The following is a 20,531-nucleotide window of genomic DNA, read 5'->3' as shown; positions in this document are numbered from 1 at the left end:
ACCTTTTGGTTCAGAACAGACCTTGATTTCTAAGGGAAATTTCTCCCGGACCTGTTTCAGGACAGACCTTGATTTCTAAGGGGGTTCCCTCCTGGATTGGACCTCAGAAAAATACAACTTCCTCCCTTGGTCCCAAATCATAAAAACAAACTCTGTGTCTACTCTAAGGAGTTGTTAGATCTGAGAAGGCTTATTCAGGGAATCTCATGGGAATGTGGAATTTCTCTTTAAAATATTTGCTTTTGACTCCTGAAAAGGTACTTACAGCCTATTTGCATGAGGGGAAAATGAATCTGAATGCAATGTTAAGTATTTAACTTATTTATTTTATCCATACTAATAAGAAGCAGATGTAAACCAGAAGGCAAGAAGTTCCATTTCTTTTGGCGATTCCAAAGATGCAGAAATATGGTGCATTAGTTAAACTTACAAAGAAAAAAAAACTTTCCAGTGGAATTTTTATGTTCGTGTGTTTTTGTTTTTGAAGAATAGGGAGGCAGATTGACATAGTTTTAAATACCTAGAAGAAAAAGAAAAAAGGAAAGTACCTATTACCCCATTATTCAGAACACATAATACTCCAAAGAGATTTAAAGTAAAAGATTCTAAATCTTGGATTTCATCGTAGCAAATGTTGTCTAGCTGCAAATGTAGGTCACATAGTTTTGGCCTCCTCTGTGGGTTTCCAGCTGTCTGTTGAACATAGAAAACAGAAGAATATGTGTTCCATTGCACAACATACTGGACTGTGAATTTTATATTAAAGTCAAAAGTTATTCACTTATTGCAATTTATTTTTCTTCAACATTTTCTCTTCTGGATTTCCTTCTTTTGGGGTCAGAAATTTTAAGTGATAAAAAGAATACAGCATTTTCTTTACTTCCATCTAGACTTCAGTTCTCAAATAAACAATCTTGGTAAAGATTAAGGTAAATAAATCTAATTAGAATAACAAAAACTGGCCTGCAATAGTTCAGATTATTTTCAATACAAATAAAAATACTAACATACTAATGGATTCATTGGCTTCTGGACACAGGAAGATAAGTAAGATAGGATAATGTCCACTGTACCTTGTGAGTTAGCTACTCATGGATATGGAAAAAACAAGGAAGTAAATGGTAAATGTCAAAATGAGTAAAAGTAAAATGAATGCCACAGATAATAAATGTTACAAAAACTAAAAGAGACACAATCTGGGGAAAGAAAAAAAAAAAAAAAAAAAGAAATGTGTGAAGCTTTTAATTCATGGGCTTGTCCCACTAAACTGATGTAGCTGAGGGATTCCCTAGTTCTGCCACTCAACAGTCTGTGACCCTCCAACAGGGAGTTGTGTTGAGTAAAACTTCATAGATATGTATTAACTTTTTGGTTTCAAGGAACAAAAGTCAGAATTAGCTTAAATAAAAAATGGACACTTGTTCAAGTAAGAATCAAAGGTTTTTTATAGAATCCAAGGGCAGGAACACATCCTGGCTTCAGGAGTGGTTGAGCTGAGAAGCTAGGCCATCATCAAAACCCCTCTCCTCCTGTCCATCTTCTCTCCCACTGCAGAATGGCTTTTGCCATTTCTGCAGCACTTGGAATTCTACTTCCATTTCTCAGAGGAGAGACTCTGAATAGGTCAACTAGGAGAAAGGTATTGACCAGCTTTCCAGTCAGCCAGGGACAGGGGAAGAAATATGGTAAATCATGATGGTGGAGGGAGGGAGTGGGGTAGTGGTAGGTCCCAAAGGAGGGCGAATCACTGTGAGCTGGGACAACACCCAAAATGTGTCTTAACAAACACCTACTATGTATTATCCATGGTACTGCAAGGACTGTTTGCCCTCACATGGAAGAAGAGGGCAGTGACCTAAGACTAATGTAGAGATGACCACCATGAGGAAGACATTACATCAGGGAATTAAAAGCGCTACAGAAATCTAAAAGTGGGAGAACTTAAAGATCGAATGATTCTGGAAGACCTCATATGGGAGACACTGCAAACAGGCCTTGAAAATGGATAAGTGGAGATATGCATAGCAGAATTGGGATAAAAAGAGGGTGGGTATAACTGGCAGAAGAAATGCTAAGAATGGAAAGGCCTGGGGGTAAGAAGACCATGTTTTGATAAAACGAGTAGTTCTGGTATCAATTAAGGTAAGGTTCAGTGGCAACTGGTTTAAGAAGAAGGAGAAGGAAGAAGAGAAGGAGGAGAAGAAGGAGGAGGAGAAAGGAAGGAGGGAGGGGGAGAAGAAAATAATTGCAGTTTAAGCTAGACAGATGTTTATCTTCTCTCATAAAGAAGTCTAGAAGTTGGGAATTCCAGGGTTGGAAAGATGACTGTGAACATCAAGAACCTTGTGTCTTTCTGTTATTTTGTGCCATCCTCAATACTTATAGTCCAAGATGGCAGCCCAAGCTATAGCCATCATATTCACATTCTGCCTAACTGTGTGGAAGAAGATATGTAAAAGGAGCCACCCCACCTACCATTTAAGGATACTTTCTACAAGGTGCTTTCAAATTTTTTTTTTTTTTTTGCTTTGTTTACTTCCTATTTGCTGGAACTTTGTCAAATGGACACAACGAACTGTGAGGCAAGCTGGGAAATACAGTGGCCTTGTTTCCACATAGAAGCCAAGAGTATTATTTCTAAGGAAGAAGGGAAAGATAAATATTGGAACAAAAAGCAGTTTTGTCCATTCCTACTTGTCAAAATGTAGGCCCTATATGAGAGATGAAGCTAGTTAGGTTAAAACCCCTTGAATACAAGACCACGGACATTGTCTCATTTGGCAAATATTTTGGAGCAGGCAAATGATAAACTCAGCATCATACTTTGTGAAGATTACTATTCAGATAGTTATAAAACAAGGCAATAGCTATTAAGTACTGTTCAAAAGTTACTTCTGGTTTAGTAGGAAGTGGAAGAGGTTATGGGGGAATGGGAGGATAGAATAAATAGGAGACTATTAGTCTAGGGTCTAGAAAAGAACAAATGCAACCTAATTGGGTCCATAACAATGAGAAGATACGATAGTAAGGGAGAAGGAGAGGAAAAAGAACATTCCAGAACTGCTGGTATCATTAGTAGAAACAAGGAAGTCAGGGGGGAGGAGTAGATTGGAACACAAAAATAGACGGCCATTGGTTTGGCACCAGCTCCTGTGGTTTGGGCATCTGAGAAGGGATTTCCAGTGGGATAGCTGGAAAATGAGGGAATTTAACCAAGAGTCTCCAGGACAACTTTTGGCAATTCTGTGATTCTACGGTGTCATATTACTAGCACTTTAGTAGCGATATGTGGCTTAGGAGTTTTGATATTAGTGATTCATGGCCTGTGCTTGCATCTCTCTGAGAAGCTGAAAAGGCAATAAACTGCCATCACTCTTTCGTATTGAAGTTTCAGATTATTCAAGGTACTCTGGGCACATTTAGCATGGATAAGTGAGACTTGGGTGTACTGATACTGCTATATTTCCAGAAAAATGTCAATAAAGCTGCAAATGTAATTTTGGACCTAGGTTTTAAGTGGAGGGGATGGATGTGGAGGTGAACACTAAAGGCTTTTCAGAGAAATTCTTACTTCAGGGCTTTATAATTTGTTTATAAATCAACTATTCATTCATTCAATAAATATTTATTGAGCACTGCTGTGATGTACTAAATACAGGTTTCATAAGAGTGGGTAAGGCAGACACGGTCCCTGCCTTTATGGAAGTCAGTCTAGACCAGGGATTGGCAAACATGGGTCAAATCTGGCTGTCTGTGTGTTTTTGTTCTGCCTAAGAACTAAGAATGATTTTCTCATTTGGAAATGGGGGGGAAATCATCAAAAGAAGAATGATACACTGGAATACATAAAAATCATAAAAATTTAAAATTTTAGTTTTCTTTTGCATGGTCATGCTTACTCATTTACATATTGTTTCTGATTGCTTTCTCACTACAGTAGTGAAGTTGAATAAGTGTGACAGAGACCACATGGGTTACAAAGCCTGAAATATTTATTCTCTGACTCTTTACAGAAAGTCTGCCAATCCCTAGTCTCAACAGAAGTAATCAAACAGATGATCAGACAAATAAGTATGCATTTAAGCAAAATGGGTGAGTTTTACTATTGTTAGGTTCTATTCAAGTAGTTTTCTCCCTACTATCTCCAAAAGATGGTCCTCAATGAATTGTGCTCCCTGGGATTCAGACTATGGTAGTCAACCTCTCGCTCAAATCTGGCTAACCTGTAACTTGTGGTAACCAGGACTCATGGCAGAGGTTATACACCTGGCTTCTACACAGGACAGGAGAGGGCTCCTAGAAGTCTCCTTCTAAGTAAACCAGCCCTCTCTCTGAATCCACCATGCTGTAAGAAAGCTCACGCTGGTTTTGGGGAGAGACTGCTTGGTGAGAGAAAATCTGGATGACCTCCAGCTACTCCAGGCATCCCAGGCTAGGGAATAGTCTTGTGAGTGAAGAAGCCATCTTGTGTGCTTTAAGATGATAGATGGCTTGAGGATGATTTGTTACACAGAAACAGAAAAACGAGAGAAGGCCTGCATCAATATTTCTGGAAGGATATTGGAAGGGCAGTAGTGAATTGAAGTTTGAATGGTGCTTAAGGAGGTCTTAGAGAGAGTCAGGAGATCTGCTGGATTATCCACAGGTCTGTGCAGCTAGCTGTGGGTGGCAAGCCTACCCTGGAATGGAGATTAAGGTCCAGGCAGAATTGATATTCCACAGGTGCACTGACATAGTTGTACTTGTTATTAAAATATGGGATTATTTTTAAACCAGTTGGGAAATAATATAAGAGCAACTGAAATAAGCAGTAAAATTAAATATAGTAAAATTCCAGCACATGTGGTTTTATCACAGAACTCCAATGAATTGTGATACTGAGACTTTTCTGGTTTGGACATTTGAAGTGCAGAGATGTGAAACCTGGGGTAGACTTAGGATATTTATTTCAAGCTATGGAAAGTGGGCTCCAGTTTCTGAAGTCTGGTAGTAGGAGACAACACTAGACGCTGAGCTGAGAAGGACTTATTTTGCATATCCCCCAAAGTTATGCCAAACTATCCTTGGGGAGAAGCAGAGTCCAGGTCCAAGCAGTGGTTTCCTGGGGGCTGTTACAGACTGGATTTTGCAGGCACATCCTTCTAGTGGGTTTGGTAACTCTTTTATATTGCACCTTTTCCTTTGGTTGGAAACAGGTATGCCTAGGACCCCATTTAATGGCCAGGAAACCATATGCCCCAGCAAGTGACCACTGAATCTTCTCTCTGTCACCTTCTCTTTCTGGTACCTGATCTCTGAGAAGAAGAACTGGTCCATTCCCTTCTCTCTGCGTGGCCACTCTCATTCACCAGAATAGACCATGAAGGGCAAGCTTCAGCATAATCCCTACCTGGCTTGAGCAGTGTGAGGTGATAAGCATTTGCCTTATGTCAGTAACTATTGTTTGTTTTGCCTCTTCTACTCTTGTTTTTCCTGTTATGTGTATTACATCTTCTATCTGGGCTCCTCATCCATTGATTCCCCTCTTTTCCCCCTTCTCCTCTCTTTCTCTCTGCCTCTGGCTTGTGCTAACTTTTCATCACTGTGACCAAAATACCTGATGAGAACAACTCAGAGGAGGAAAAGTTTATTTTGGCTCATGGTTTCAGAAGTCTCAACACATGGTCAGCCAACTCTATTGCTCTGGGCCTGAGGTCATTCAGAAGCGACATGGTAGAGGAAAGTTCTCAGCTTATGGCCATGAGGAAGTGGAGGAAGGGAGGCGTCAAGGACAAGATACAGTCCCCAAAGCCACATCCCCAGTGACCTACCTCCTTAAACCACACCACTTACTACTTAGTAGTCCATTCAAAATTTTAATCCACCAAAGAGATTAATTCACTGATGAGGTTACATTTCTCAACAGAGTTTTTCTGGCCCTGTATATTATTACATTACTTAATGCATGAGCTTTTGGGAGGACTTTCCTAGATTCATATCATAACACTTGTCCGTCCTGGCAGAATGAGAGAGGCTGCTAAGAGAGGTGCAGAGGCCTAGAGGACAGAGGACAGTCAAGCCGACGTGGGAGCAACTTATGAACCATCCCTCAGTCACCTCAGGATCCTTTGTCACCTAATGTTCTTCACTGTGTTAGTCAGTTTTTTTTTTTTTTCCTGTGACCATAATACCTGACAAGAACAACTTAGAGGAAGAAAGGTTTATTTTGAGCTCACCGTTTTAGAGGTTCAGTTCAGGGTCAGCAGACTCCATTGTACCTGAGGTGAGGCAGAACATCATGGCAGAAGGGTGTGGTAGAGGAAAGATGTTCACCTCCTGCTTGCCAAGAAGCAGAGGAGAGAGGGCAAGGTGCCAGGGACAAAATATAAACCCCGAAGCCATGCTCTCAGGAACAGACTTCTTCCAGCCTCACCCCACTTTACAGTTATCACCCAGTAATCTACCCAAATTATATTCATTGAATGCTTAATCCACTGATTAGTTTACAGCTTTCATAATCTAATTATTTCATCTATGAACACAGAAGCCTCAACACAGGAGCTTTTGGAAGACACGTCATAACCAAACCATAATAATCACTATAAGGGGAAGTCACAGAAAGGGATCGATGCCATTCCCAATGTCAAACCATGACTCAACTGGGGACATAATTTAGAGAATAAATTAGTTTTGGTTTTTCTCAAAAGCAGGGGTCAGGGAAATGGTATGAATGGTATGGGAAGGAAGGGAAGTCAAGAGATGGTATGTTCTTGTGCTGTTTTTCATGGTGGGCAACTGAAGCCTGATTCTTCTGGAAACCTTTTGAGAAACTATGCAGAATACATTTCAAAATGGTCTTCCCAAAGATGGGAGTCTGGGGCTCTGGGGTGCTATGTCCCATTGATGGCTGTTTACTCTGATATGAGGTTGTTCCTAAGGTGTTTGCTTCTCTGTACTTCCAAGCTATATCTTCAATAGGGCTGGGTGAGCTCAAAGAAAATCCTGAAGCAGAATAGCAAAGAGACTAGCTGGCATCGGTAGTGGGTAGAGCTGAAGTAAAATCAGAAGGAGGCCGGGACACAAAGACACAGGACACCCAGAAAATCTTCCTCAGGTGGCAACAGCTGTGTTGGACACAAGATCATACCCCTCATTTTCTATAACCAAATACATTTGGAAGTTGTTAGAAAGAATTAATAAAATGACTTGTGCTACAATTTGTGCTTCATGATAAGTATATTTAATTTTAGACAATTTAGACCAAAAAAGCATGTTTTGAATTTTTATTTATATACTAATGAATATTTGCATCAGATTGTCAAATATCTTAAGTACCTCCCTGTCTGTGGTGTTGTTGATGTCTCCCAGGGCTCCTGGGTGCTGGCTAAGAATGGTGGTTGGCCGTGTTCTGATGGTAGCTCCACTTTTCTTCTTTACCTGGTCCCCAGGACCTCCTCTCTGGTTACAGTATCATCTCTGTTCTCCACCCCAGCCCCTCACCCTGCACTCAAAAGACTGAGTGTGAAATGTTTCTTGCTCTTGTCATACCCTCTATGAAAATCCTACTTGTCCTTGAGTAAGTGGATGCTTCTGATTAGGTAAAAGGTCATGTATAAGTTGTGAAAGGAAAAAAAAAACACCTTAAAATGAATATTTCAAGTTATTAGTGCATTGAACTAACACTTGTGATATGTGCCTTCCAAGAAAAAGTGCAGGACATTATAAGGCTATATTGAGGATGGTTGGGAAATCAAAGACTATTTCTGAAGAAGTGACCTTTAAGCTCAGATATAAAGGATGAGAAGAAATTAGGCAAGGACCAGCGAGAGACGTGAGGTGAAAGTAATAGTGAGTGTGAATGTCTTTCAGCACTGTTGGGAGGACCTATTTGAAAGTGGGAAGTTTGGGTAAAGGTGGCAATGGGACCCATGTATCTACTCAGGTTTTTTCTGAAATGCCACTAAAATCATAATAAAGGAAGTTCCCTGGATGGCAGTTGCTCATCAGATGTAAAAGTGTGGCAAGAGAGAACTGCTTAAGATAAAAAGTAACATGCACTTAATTGTTTGAAAGATGGAAAAAGTGTTTACATATCCGCAGGGAGAGTTTAACTTTGTGATGAGAAAACCAAATCACTGGGGGAAAATGATAATGATTAGGGGAAAATTAAAGCTACTCAGGAATGTTGGCATAGCCAAACTAATGGAGACACAGGGTATTGGTGTAATGGCAATGATCAGGTTACTATTATGAGGTGGAGTGCTAGAGATAACGTAAGAGAACCAATTCTCTTCTTCCATAGTAAGGATCCAATAGAATATGCTCAAAACAAAAATAAAAGTAGCCTGCAAAGTCACTAGTTAGAGCTGTGTGGACAAAATACCAAAGAATCAGCTAGAAGTTGCAAGTGGTTTCTTCTATGGAGATGGAAGTGAGGGGGTGACATTTCCTCAGAGGGGACATAACAAATTTGAGGATCTTCTGGTTTTCTCATGTGGGCACATCCCAACTTGGATTGAAACAGAAACCACACTGCAGCAGGAGGAACGGGAGGAGGGGACGTGGTGTAGGGAAAGTTGGGTGTCCGAGGCAGGGAGGTGGGATCTTGGTCGTGGTGAGAATTTTAAGGGCAATAGAAAGTGAATGAAGGAAGGAATTCATGAAAGGGAATCACAAGACCAGATCTGTATTTCTTGATCTGTAGTCTTGATGCTGGATGGAGAATAGAGGGAAAGAGGAGGCCAGAGTGACCATAAGGGGGCCAGCTTGGGAGCCCTTCTCACATTGTTATATGAGACAGTGGGGTGGTTTGGATGAAGGTGGCAGAGAGGTGGCCATGGAGATGCAGAGAAGTGGAAAAATCCAGGATGAACTTTGGAGGCAAGAACTGCTTAATAAGTAACCATGAAGAAATTGGAAGAGGGAAGGGAGTTTTTTTTTCTTTTTCTTTATAACTACCATAAGCAACTTCAAAATCACAGAAAATAGCTCTAAAATAATTCCATAGAAAAAATCATTCAGATGACTGTCGAATGCAATGTTGCAAATTGGTAAGGATATTCATTTCAGGCTGAGTGCCTCTGGAAAATATGCTGGCTAGCCCCTTCGTGGCCTTGCATCCAATGATCCTATTTTCCTCAATTAAGCAGCTATTTTAGAGACGTGTCATCTGCTTACTGTTAATGCATATTAATATAGCCATCCATGGATCAACAGCAAAGACCATTTAGAAAACCTATATGTGTACCGTTTTTATTTGCCTTTTCAAACACACATTTCAATTCCCAACCAGTATTTTTAAGGAAAAAAAAAAGTTAAAATGAAACAAGAGTAAACTGTGCTTTAAAATATATATATATATGTATATGTATATGCATATATATATATAACCTTATATTAGTTAAAAATCAATGCTCTTTTTTTCAGCTTTTTGCTTTACTCACAATGTTGAGTAATCGTCCTCCCTCCCAACCCCCACATGCACACTATTATTTACTTCCAGCCATCTGGCAGTTTCTTCTTGCCATGATTTAAAATTTTCCTAATATTTGCTAACAAAATTTGGGTTTTATTTTCTTTCTGTAATCGTCCTTTTCATTTTCCTCAGGATGAAAAGAGACTCTGAGATGTTCTGATAAAAGTGTAATTTAAAAAGAAAAGAAAAAAAAGGCAAGTGAAATAACTCCCTCTCAGCTCCGTCCTCTCCACAAAGGCACCTAGACTCTGTGTCCTCGTAACTTGGTTTGCTGACTCATGAATCAGCCAATCATGTCCCCCAAACAAGCAATGGTTTGTGTGTCTGGGGTTTAAAGCCAAAACCCATAGAATGAAATGGAAGGGAGTTTGCTTTTTCTTGGTATTCTCTTTTTGTCTAATTTTTTTTTTTCATCCATGTTTGAGCAAAGTGTTGACAGAGGATGGGGTAGGAAATAGAAGTGGTCAGAATCTCCTGGTGTTTGTAGCAGACAATTGTTTCTATTCTCGGGCTCTAGGGTCAAAAACTATGCTTGACTCTTTATAACACTTTCCTCACCAGAGTCCTACAAGAAACACTTATGCATTTCAGCATTCAAATTTAACAGTTGTTACTATTTCCCCATATTTGTTTCCATATCTCTTATATTAGGAAATGAGATGGCACAGATCCTGCTGCAGCCCACCCTGTCTCCCTCCATGATCCTCTCTTTCTGTCCTTCTCAGGAAGTAATCGCTAACCCGAGGCTTAGGTCTATCTTTTTTGTCCATGTTTTACACTTTTACTGCCAATGCGTATATCCATAAGCAATGTGTGCTACATAGTCTATGCATTTAAAAGCTTACCACAGCGATTTTATGCTCTGGATTTCATTTTGCAACTTGCTTATTTTTCAATCATCATTTTGTTTTTGACGTTCATACACATTCATGTAGATAGCTGTAGTTCATTCATTTTCACTGCTACATAGTGCTCTGAGCAATGAAAATACCACCATCAATTTACCCATTCTCTTTTTTGATGAAACACAGCTTATTACAGCTAATTCTGTAGTGCATGTGTTAGATAGCACTGCTGACCTCAATTCTTTTTGCTCCCTGTATTCACTGCCATGTGACTTTGTGGTTCCTCTCACAAGACATCTTCCTACCCCTTGACTTTCGGGTTGGCCTTGTGATTTGCTTTCGCTCATGGAGTGTCAGCAGGCAAGGCAAGACCCAAGGCTAGAGGAGTGCTGAAGTGATTTGGGTGGTGCTCTTGAGTCTGCTGTTGTCATGAGAAGATCATACCTGGGCTACTGTCGAGACCCATGAGGAGGGCAAGTGATACACATGGGTTGAAGCTGGGCTGCCTGGTTGAGCTCAGCCTGTATCCACTGATGGCCAGATAGACACGGACACTCCCAGTTGAGGACCATAAAAACCACATAGCCCAGCTAACTTTGAGCCAACCTACACATGCACAATAAATGCTTTTTCTTGAATGTCATTGCCTCTAGTCAAAGCTTCCGTCAATCACCCCAGCACTTGGACGTGAAATCTTCGAATTGCCTGCCACGTTTCCTCTTGCTCTTCTCCTCATCTCCAGGAAGTTCTCATTTCCTGTCAAATGTTCACTTAGCTTGTCTCCTATAGCTTTATCCCATAGCCACCACCCCAGGGCAGGCCCTTATGTCACCACACAGGGTATGCTTGGCATCTCTGACTCTCCTTTTCCCATTGCCTAACCACGGGGCTGTGTTCTTCTCCTTGAACTCTACCTTTATGATGCCCCTCCCTGCCTTCAATACCCTCAAAACTTCCCTGTCATGTACTCTGTCTCCGTTAAACTCCTCCAGCCTTTCCCTAAACCAGCCACACTCTCAGTAGGCCATGCCATTTAGTGGATCAGTTATACTGAGGCCTTTCCCTCTGTCTTGAGCTACTTATTCTCATTCACAGCCTTTCCTCTGCTGCCTATTGTCTGGAAGGTCCCTGCCTGTTATTAATTTTGAGGCATTTTTCTTCAAAAGTTCTTGGTATAAAATCTTTCCTTGTCCTTTAAAACTTTCAAGTGAAAACTCCTGAAAGGATGGAAGGTGCTGAGACGGGGAAATATTGAAGGATGGCCAGCAGGGAAGAGCGCAAGGAAGTGTGGTCAGGTAGTGTACCCGAGGGGCTTGGAAGGAGGTTGGGCAAGAGGTGTCCTTATTTCCCAGCTCAATTGGAATTCAGGGTAATTCATGTATTTATTTAAAGCCACAAAGCTATTCAGTTTCCAAATGAGGCCTAAGCCCCACACTTCATTCTGAACCCAGAAAGATTTCTACAACCTAACAGAATTAGGCATTGTATACAGGACAGAAGTTCTATAGACATTGTATATGGACAGAAGCTTTCTGAAGATAGATTTTCAAAATTAGAAATATATTTTCAATAATTAATGTTTTATATTAATTTCAGAATAAATAACCTTATTTTAAAAATGAATAGTGCATATTAGAAGTTAAGATGGGTTAACGAACCGAATGTTCCTGTTTGGAAGGAAGGAGGTGTATGTAACCTTTATGATCCTTTCGAAGGGTAAAATTCTGCTCTTCCCAGTCTGTTTGTAAGTGCTGTTTCTACCTGAGCAGAGCAGCTCAATGAAGCGGGAAAGGGAGGAAGGCGGGATGTGAGGCAGCCAATGCTTATTTAATAAGTATTACAGGTGACATCCTAAGGGATTTACATTTACATTTTCATTTAGTTATTCAAGCAACCCAGTGGAATAGGTTTTTTTTTTTTTTTTAATTACCACCCCAAATTTACTAAATAAATAAAGAAGAAGAAATGAAAGAAAGTTCAAGGTTAAGGAAGACTAATCAATTTGCCCAAGACCACATAACTGATAATTGGGTAAAGTGAAATTCAAACCAAGTACAGGGACTAAGGAGAATGAAGCTGAGTGTTTATTCCATAAGCTCCACTCATGGCTGGCTACTTATCTAGACCAAAGGGTTTCTGTCAGGCACTCTCAAAGTTCATTTTCCTTTTACCAATCGTGTTTCACCTATTGTGACTTAAAAAAAAAAAATGCTTGTTATCAAATTGCCTTAAAAAGATAGATAGACAAAGGGCAAAAATGACTTGAGAATTGAGCAAAATGACAATTTGATTGCTTTGGACCCAAAGTTTCCTGCATTACTTATAGAGCATGAGTAGATACAACCAAGGTCTATGAATAGGCCATGGCAGCAGACCAGGATAACACAGTGGCATGATTCAACAAGAACAGATCGTAATCATATGAGATGTTTAGAAGCATTATTACCAAGGTATTCCTGGTCAAATGTGGCAGATGTAATTCTGAGGTAGTTGTAATTCTGAGTGCCGTTTAACTGTAGCTTGCAGTAAATGGTATACACTTGTGTTAACGACATTGCCAGTCACTTTTCCTGTTATTACTGTGGACTAGATAGTTCTTAAATTACTTTTAGGATACTCTGGTTTGAGTATAGATATGTGGAACAAATTAAGAGATAACATCCAATGCCTGATCTTCAAGTAACTCCCTGTATTGACGTTCACTTTTCTCCAGGTGTCTGTTTCAATCATGGCAGTGGCTGCTTTGGATGTAGAGTGCTGGAGAGGCGTGGTTAGCCAGGTGGCTTGATCTACCATGATTGCTTTTCTACTTTAAATACATGGTGTGCAAAATAGCCAGCCTGAGGGACACAGGGTTTTGATTGAAAATCCACTCATAGAAACTGATGCATCCTTGAAAAATAACCCATGTGAGATCTGAAGTAATTTTGTACTTTAAAACCAGTCCTTACAAGTCTTTGGTTGGATACCGTGAATTAATAACTCTCATGGGACACTCAGACCAGGGGGAATTTTATTACGGTCACGTGAGGGTGAGAACGCATGTAGTGTTAGGGGGGATAAAAGAGAATTTCTGCCCATGTTATGCTGTTGGAGCAAGAAAGAGAAGTGGCCAGTGTAAAAACTTTGCAAATAAAGTGCTCTTCATTGTTTCCAAGTTTAAATTCCATGTATCATTCCAGATTCAAGCCCTTGTTGCAGAGAAGGGTATAAGCCACTCTGGATAAACTTTAGCACAATTGATTATGCAACTTCAACTGAACTAGCTTACTAGCATTTTAGTCTGGCTTCTGACTGAGATGTTTTAGTCTTTACTCTTTTAGTTTGGGCTCCAAGAAAAGTGTGTGTGTGTGTGTGTGTGTGTGTGTGTGTGTGTGTGTGGGTGAGAGAGAGAGAAAAAGAGAGAGAGAGAGAGAGAGAGAGAGAGAGAGAGAGAGAGAGAGTCCTAGATATTTAAATTCCTAACAATGAATATTTTAATAGTCATCATTGTCTGAGAGTAAATACCACACTGGTTTTCAAACTAGTTACCTTAGTTTTTAACTTTTGAAATAGTCATGGAGTTTGGAAACCAGGCAACCAAGGTCTATGAAATAGGCCATATAGTCGGCAGACAGAAGGATTAAAAAAAAAAAAAAATCCTTGAAATCCAATAGAGGGAGGGAAATAATGGTCTCAAGGACATCTTAATCACACCATTATGCTATAAAATCAAACATGAGAACCATGATGCGCACTATGCTAGAAGTCATCTGCTGACCCCTGCAGACCCACTCAACCCTCTCTGCTCCTGTCTGTGCCTTAGGACCTGCACAGACATGTTCACAGACTCCTTCACCCTCTATATTCAGTGGGGTTAGCTCAGTGAGAAATACCAGAAAGAGACTAGGAAGGAGGTACTTATTCTACTGGCCTGCTCCATGTGGGGTCTCTGAAGGTTAATGGGACGTCTCAGCTCCTGTCAGGAGGCCCTTCCTACACAACCAATCCTGTCTCTCTCCCCACTCTTCCCTGCCACTTCAGGCCTGTGAAGGTGAGACTCTGACTCACCTGAGTACTGAGAACTGCTCTAGCTTTTAATGTTAAAAGTGTACTAAGTTCTTCTTGAATTATGCCCGGTCTTTTTTACTGTCCTTGCTTCCTGTGTAGTTTTAGCCCTTGAGACATCAAAATAAACAGGAAGGAAGGAAGGGGAAAGAATGAAACCAGAAATCTGTGCTTTGTTGTGATCTGGGAAGCTGCTGAAACAGAGTAAGAGACATCTGGTAATGTTTGTCCCTCTGACAATTTCTAGGGCAGAGTCAAAGGCTATGGGTGAGCCGTTGAGGAAGCATCACTGTGGTTTAGAGGTGCCTTTGTACTTGATTGCACTAAATAACAGAGGTAGGCATTGGTCACTTGATAATTGTCCTCTTCTGAGACTAACTTGTTCTGGAGGTAAAGGCAATTGGATTTCTCTTAGGCTCTGTGCTTGTTCAATACGTGTTTGTCACACATCCCAGAGGTTTATTGGGCAATAGGTCCCCATCTTTGTTTTTTTGCCCTTTTACTTATTGAGACAATAGTTTTTCTTTTCTGGCTAAATTGGATATTTAGGATTTGAACTCAATGGGGTAGAAACTTATTTAATAATCCTGGAGGCAACATGTCCTTCTAGAATGCCTTGCCTAAGGGAAAAGATCTTTCTGTTTCTTTCCTGTTGGAATAGAAAATCTGAGAGGTAAGCTGGGTGTGCCCATTAAAATGTAGACAAAGCCAAGGGGGAAAATATGTTTAAAAAGTTACCTATTTAGGGATCAAATTTTTATAATAACATATTTTATATATGTGGTTTGAGTAACCATTTCACAGACAATTTATAGAATGGTTTAGGCTGGGCAATTAGGTCTTTAAAATATTCCACAAATTATTTAGGGTCCATTTGGTGGAGAACCTTGTACCAGGCAAAACAGAACCAATGTTGATCAAGACAGACAAGATTTCTGCTTTCAGAGGACTTGCAGGCTGGTTGGTGCATGGATGACTGAGCAAAATTCATTGCTCTACATAAAATGTGAAGTGAACAGCAGAAACTTTTATCATACTTCAGCCTCAAGTTCAACTAGTCATATAGGGTTTATCAAATACAGAGTCATTGTTTCATATGGGGGGGCTTCAACATTTCCTGTCTTGCTTCCTGAGCTGTATATATGTTTTGTCATTAAGCACTTTCAACTTTAAGATGGTTACTGACTCAGAAAGAACTTTAAGGGAAACCCAGCCCTTGGGTTTACATGGAATACGTGTTACCCCTCCCTGGACTTCAGGCTGAGGGTGCAGGCAGGTTTACATCTCCCCATTTTCTCAGGGTGAATGCTTCCCAATGATAATGCCAGGCAGCTAAGTGTCCGGAAAGGAGACTAACCTTCCAGGTTTGCAATGAATGAGGTACACCCCAAGCACTCTCTGCTAGAACTCCTCTAGGGTTGCTTTCTCCCATTGTCTCTTCCTGACCAGAGAGGCATTCTGCTTTGGCTTCAAAAGAACTTTCATGAGCCAGATGTTCAACTTATACTGTATTTTGTGACTTTGGAAAGAAATCTGAGCACCTGGACAAATGCTGGGAGGAGGGAAATGTTTAAATAATGCTAAGAAAATGCCCAACTTACACAATCCATTGTAAGCACAGGAGGCACCAGTGTATGATGAGTCTGCCCATTGTTAGATCAGACAAAGCAGGAAAAACTTGCTTTGTTTTTGTCACTAATGAGATATTTCTAAACAGCTGGAGTCTTTTATAAGATCTCAAAGAAACCACATTTTATGAAAAATGGTATATTATGTGAAATATCTGGGATTTAAAAAACCCTCCAAGATTCTATTAGCTTAGAGACACTGAACATACATTCATTCTGAAAACTGCTAATTTAGAAGTGAATCACAATCCAGATTGTGTCCTAGAGTTGGTGTGCACAGTTTAATCCCACTGTTTTGGAAATATAACCAACCCAATAGCCACAATCAGCTGGAAGATTAAATATTAAGCAGGTGAAGTATTTTTTCCACTCTGTTCTTTTCCTTTTATGACCTCATTATCTGCAACTTTTTCTATCCATTAACAACTGAGTTCAGAAACAACCTTTAGACTGAGGTATAAATGACTGATTGTGTGCTTAAGAGCTCCCGTTCAGTGTAGACACTTTAACTTGATGTAAAGGAATAAATTTCCACCAGGAAGTTAGGGCATCAGGGAATACTGAAAGAAGCTAGGTAGGGACAATGATCCTTCTTCATGTCCTGCAGCCTTACTAGGCTGACAGGAGCTTGCCCACCAGTACCACTCACAGGTACAGGTGCTGGTTCGGATGGGGATAAGGGTGGGCTGCAGTTGTAATGTGTATTGCCAGTTTCTGGGATGGAACACTGAGATCTATGTCTGACCTGAGTATATTAGGTAAAGAAAAATGAGGTTGAAAACTTCCCAACTCTGCTTCCTATCTCAAGGCTATGTCCCCATGTGCACCCATCATAATGTAGCAAGTCTGACTCAATTTTTTTTCTCCATTGAGTAGAAAAGAAAACCTGTCCATTAAAGTCAAAGAGATGCCAAGAGACAAAGGGTGGTGACAGATTGCATTTGGTTACAAACATGGGCTCAGAAACCAGATTACATGGATTCAAATCCTGACTCCTCAGTTATGAGTTATGTGATCTGAGGCAAATTAATGAACTTTTCTGTATTTAATTTTATCATACATAAAATGGAGAATAATGCTAGTTACCACTATCCTATGTTGTTTGCGCTGCTCATGTGAAGTGATTAGAATTTGACCTGGCGGGTAGGAAGTGTTGTATAAGTGTTAAGAATAATAGTTTTATTCTACTATCTTTCTGTACTCCACCCCGCATGTACATGTATGATTACATGAATGGTATGAATCTACATTGTGCACAACCACAGAAATGAAAAGTTGTACCCCATTTGTGTACACTGAATCACAATGCAGTCTGTAAAAATAAAAAAGATCTTAATAAAAAAAGAATAATAGTTTTAAATTATTACAATATTATTAATGGGGACCTTTCCAATTCCATAGTCTGTTGGGTTAACTGTTCTTTCTCTAAGATTCTAACATAACCTGGCCCAGGATGCTCTGATGCATTCTCCTGGCAGTACTCCAACCTGGAGGAAAGAAGCTGCCTTATTCCTCAATCCCTAGTGCAGAATATGGGGCACTGAACTTGCCACCGAACATCACAATGCAGCAGATCTGTGTCCCCACACATGGATGAGTACCAATCTTGGCACAGCTCCGTCACCACCATAGATTCTAGTTCTCTCCATCATTCTCCATAAGAACTGTTTCAAACCTTTTCCACTCTCTCCCAGTCACTAGCTCCTATCTCCTTTTCTCAGACTCCAGAGATAATCTTGCTTCTCATTTCATAGGAAAAGAGATGTGAGAAGGAGATCCCCACATCTACAACCTATCGGCATCTCTTACACATGAAGAAATGCCCCCCACTATGCTTTGGACTCCCTTCCCTTCCAGGGACTCACTCTATTATCCTCCTTTTTCCTATTTTTAGTGTGTCCTCTGCTAGTTCCTTCTCCCATCCACATCTATATAAACTCAAGTCTTTTACCACCCCACCCCACTCTTTAAGTCTGTGTACCTTTCAGTCAAAGCCAAGCAATTTCACTCTCCCTGTTCACAACAATGTTTTTAAAAGATATGTTTTAACTTACAGTTTCCATGTCTTCATCAAAGATCTAAATGTGCCTTATCCTTGGGCTTCCAGTCCACTAAAACTTCTCTTGCCCCAATTACCAATGTCCTACATGTCAGAAGTTCTTAAGGACATTTCCAGTTGTTGCTTTACTCTTTTTTTTTCTTCAGAACTTCTCTTCTCCTGCTTTTTAGCTACACTGTCTGATTATTTACATCTCTGACTTCTTCTCACATGTCTCCCCAATCTTTCTTTTTCTACTCATTCCTTAAACAGTAGTAGTCTTACATGGTCTTCTCGGAGCTTTGGCTCTTCTTCCACTAAACTGTGGAAAATGTTCTTCACCCCCAACAACTTGGGGATAGCACCAAAAGTTAAATCCATAATTTGAAACTTGCTCATAAGTTTATAGCCCATTACCTGTTAAATATGTCTATTTGGATGTCTCTTTGGCACCAACAATTTAACATACTAAAGCAAAACAAAGCAACTTTTCTCCTAAACCAGCTTTCTGTTTTCATACCAGAGTTTTCTTTCTTAGGACATGGCACCATCTTTCACTGAACCCTGGGGAGGTCACCTTCAAAACCTCTACCTCCTTCCTTCTTTATTTCTCACCAATTACTTTTGATCTTCCTTCTATCTCCTAAATATCTCTGGAACCCATTCACTCCCCTCAGTTCACTTCTTTCCGCATTTCCTGGCCTTTATTTCTCATCCAAACTATAGAAACTACCTCATATTTGGTCTTCCATTCTATGTCCCATATGCTAACTTTGAGTGACCTTCATAGAGGTAAACCTGATCATGGAGCTCTTGCTTCAAATCCTTGATGAATTTGCTATTCCCTTTAGGGTTAGCACAAGCTCTCTGCAGGGCTTCTGCTTGGGCCTCCCAAGGTTCTGGCCTCTGTCTGCCCCATAGCCTTGTCTCACCACTTCCCTCTGAATGGTGTCCTCCAGGCTCCCAAGTGTCCTTGGGCTCTGTAGACACACCTTACTATGCTCATTCTTGGACCATCTCATGTGCTAGTCTTTCTGCTTTGAACATTCCTCCTTTACCCTCTGGATTTTTTTCTGGAAGATATTATTTATCCTTCAAGTGTCTGACCACTAGACTAAAAAAATTTTTTTTTCTTGAGGGCAGGGACCATTTCCCTTCCTCACATCTGTGTCTTTATTCCTGACATAAAGGAAATAATAAATTGTGATTGAATGAGAAATAGACAACTTATAAATTCTTTTCCTTCATCTTTTCCATTGTCTCTGATATCTCACTTCTTATCAGAAGTCCTATCCATGCCTCTGTTTCCATCTCAGAATCTACTTTCTCAAAAAAAAAAAAAAAAAACCTAATTTCTTGACTCACTTCCCACAGCTTCCCAAACTTTTCATTTTATTTTTTTATTTTTATTATAGCCTAGAATTTTCAAAATACCAGTTTATGGATCAAGTATGGAAAATAAATGTGTTGGTCCACATAGTATTTTAAAATTTGAATTAGTTTCCAATATTAAAATTCAGAAGGTTTTACATGATAATCCATATTTTCTCAAAAATAAAATTAATAAATTAAATAAATAAGTAAGTAAGTAAGTAAGTAAATAAGTCAAAGACTTTGCTACACTCTACTGGTGTTTCTACACGGACATAACCAGTTGGAAGTGGGTAACAGTTGCTTTTTAAAGGGCGGATTGTTTGCAGTCTACTTGTCAAACCAGGTCACTTCATCCCTAGATGGCATGGATTTGCTCCCTAACAATATATTCACCAGGCAATAAATTCAATCTCAGATATGCTTGTGGAGTTGCTAAACATGCACAGGAATGCATAGAATTTCTGTGCTGGAGAGATTTCCAGACAACAGGGTTGGCATCAACCACCTTGTACTGCCCAATGTGAATCCTCTGTTGGCTATATGCCTGTGATTGCAGCCCTGCTCTGGGATGAGAGAGGTAGGCTCAGAAACGTGCTCCCCCTCCATAAACTATGGACATGGAGACAAAGACCCTCGTCATAGCACTTCCATAAGCATTGCACGGCTATCCCAACATGCAGACCATCAGTCCCTCCTGGGTCCTGCATATAGGTAGGGTTCATCTCTGCCAGTTCTTGGGAAATTGCCAGGTCAACTTAAGCCAGGCTCCCATTTAATGAGAGAACCAGCCCCAATGCCTCCACTGCTGGTGTAATCTTTTTTTTTTTTTTTTTTTTAAACCCCTTTTATTCCACCAGTAACACAAAATATACTAACTTTCTCCGTGACTGGTCAGGAAGGGAAATTCATGTCTTCCAGAGACATAATACTAGCATTGTGCTGGTACATATTTGACCCTCCGCTGACTAACTGTTGCAAAGCAGTAACAGAATAAATGCATTCTACGGTCCTGTACAACTAATTAGAACAGATTTTAAAAATTGAAAAAAAAAGGAGCCCTTCAGCATTTTTTTCAACATCTCACTATGTTATATGGATTTCTTCATATCATCTTCCTCCCTGGACTGTGAATCTCTCTAGGACGA

This window comes from Sciurus vulgaris, assembly GCF_902686455.1.
Source record: "Sciurus vulgaris genome assembly, chromosome: 3".
Classification (NCBI taxonomy): domain Eukaryota; kingdom Metazoa; phylum Chordata; class Mammalia; order Rodentia; family Sciuridae; genus Sciurus; species Sciurus vulgaris.
Note: the sequence above shows the minus strand (reverse complement) of the source record.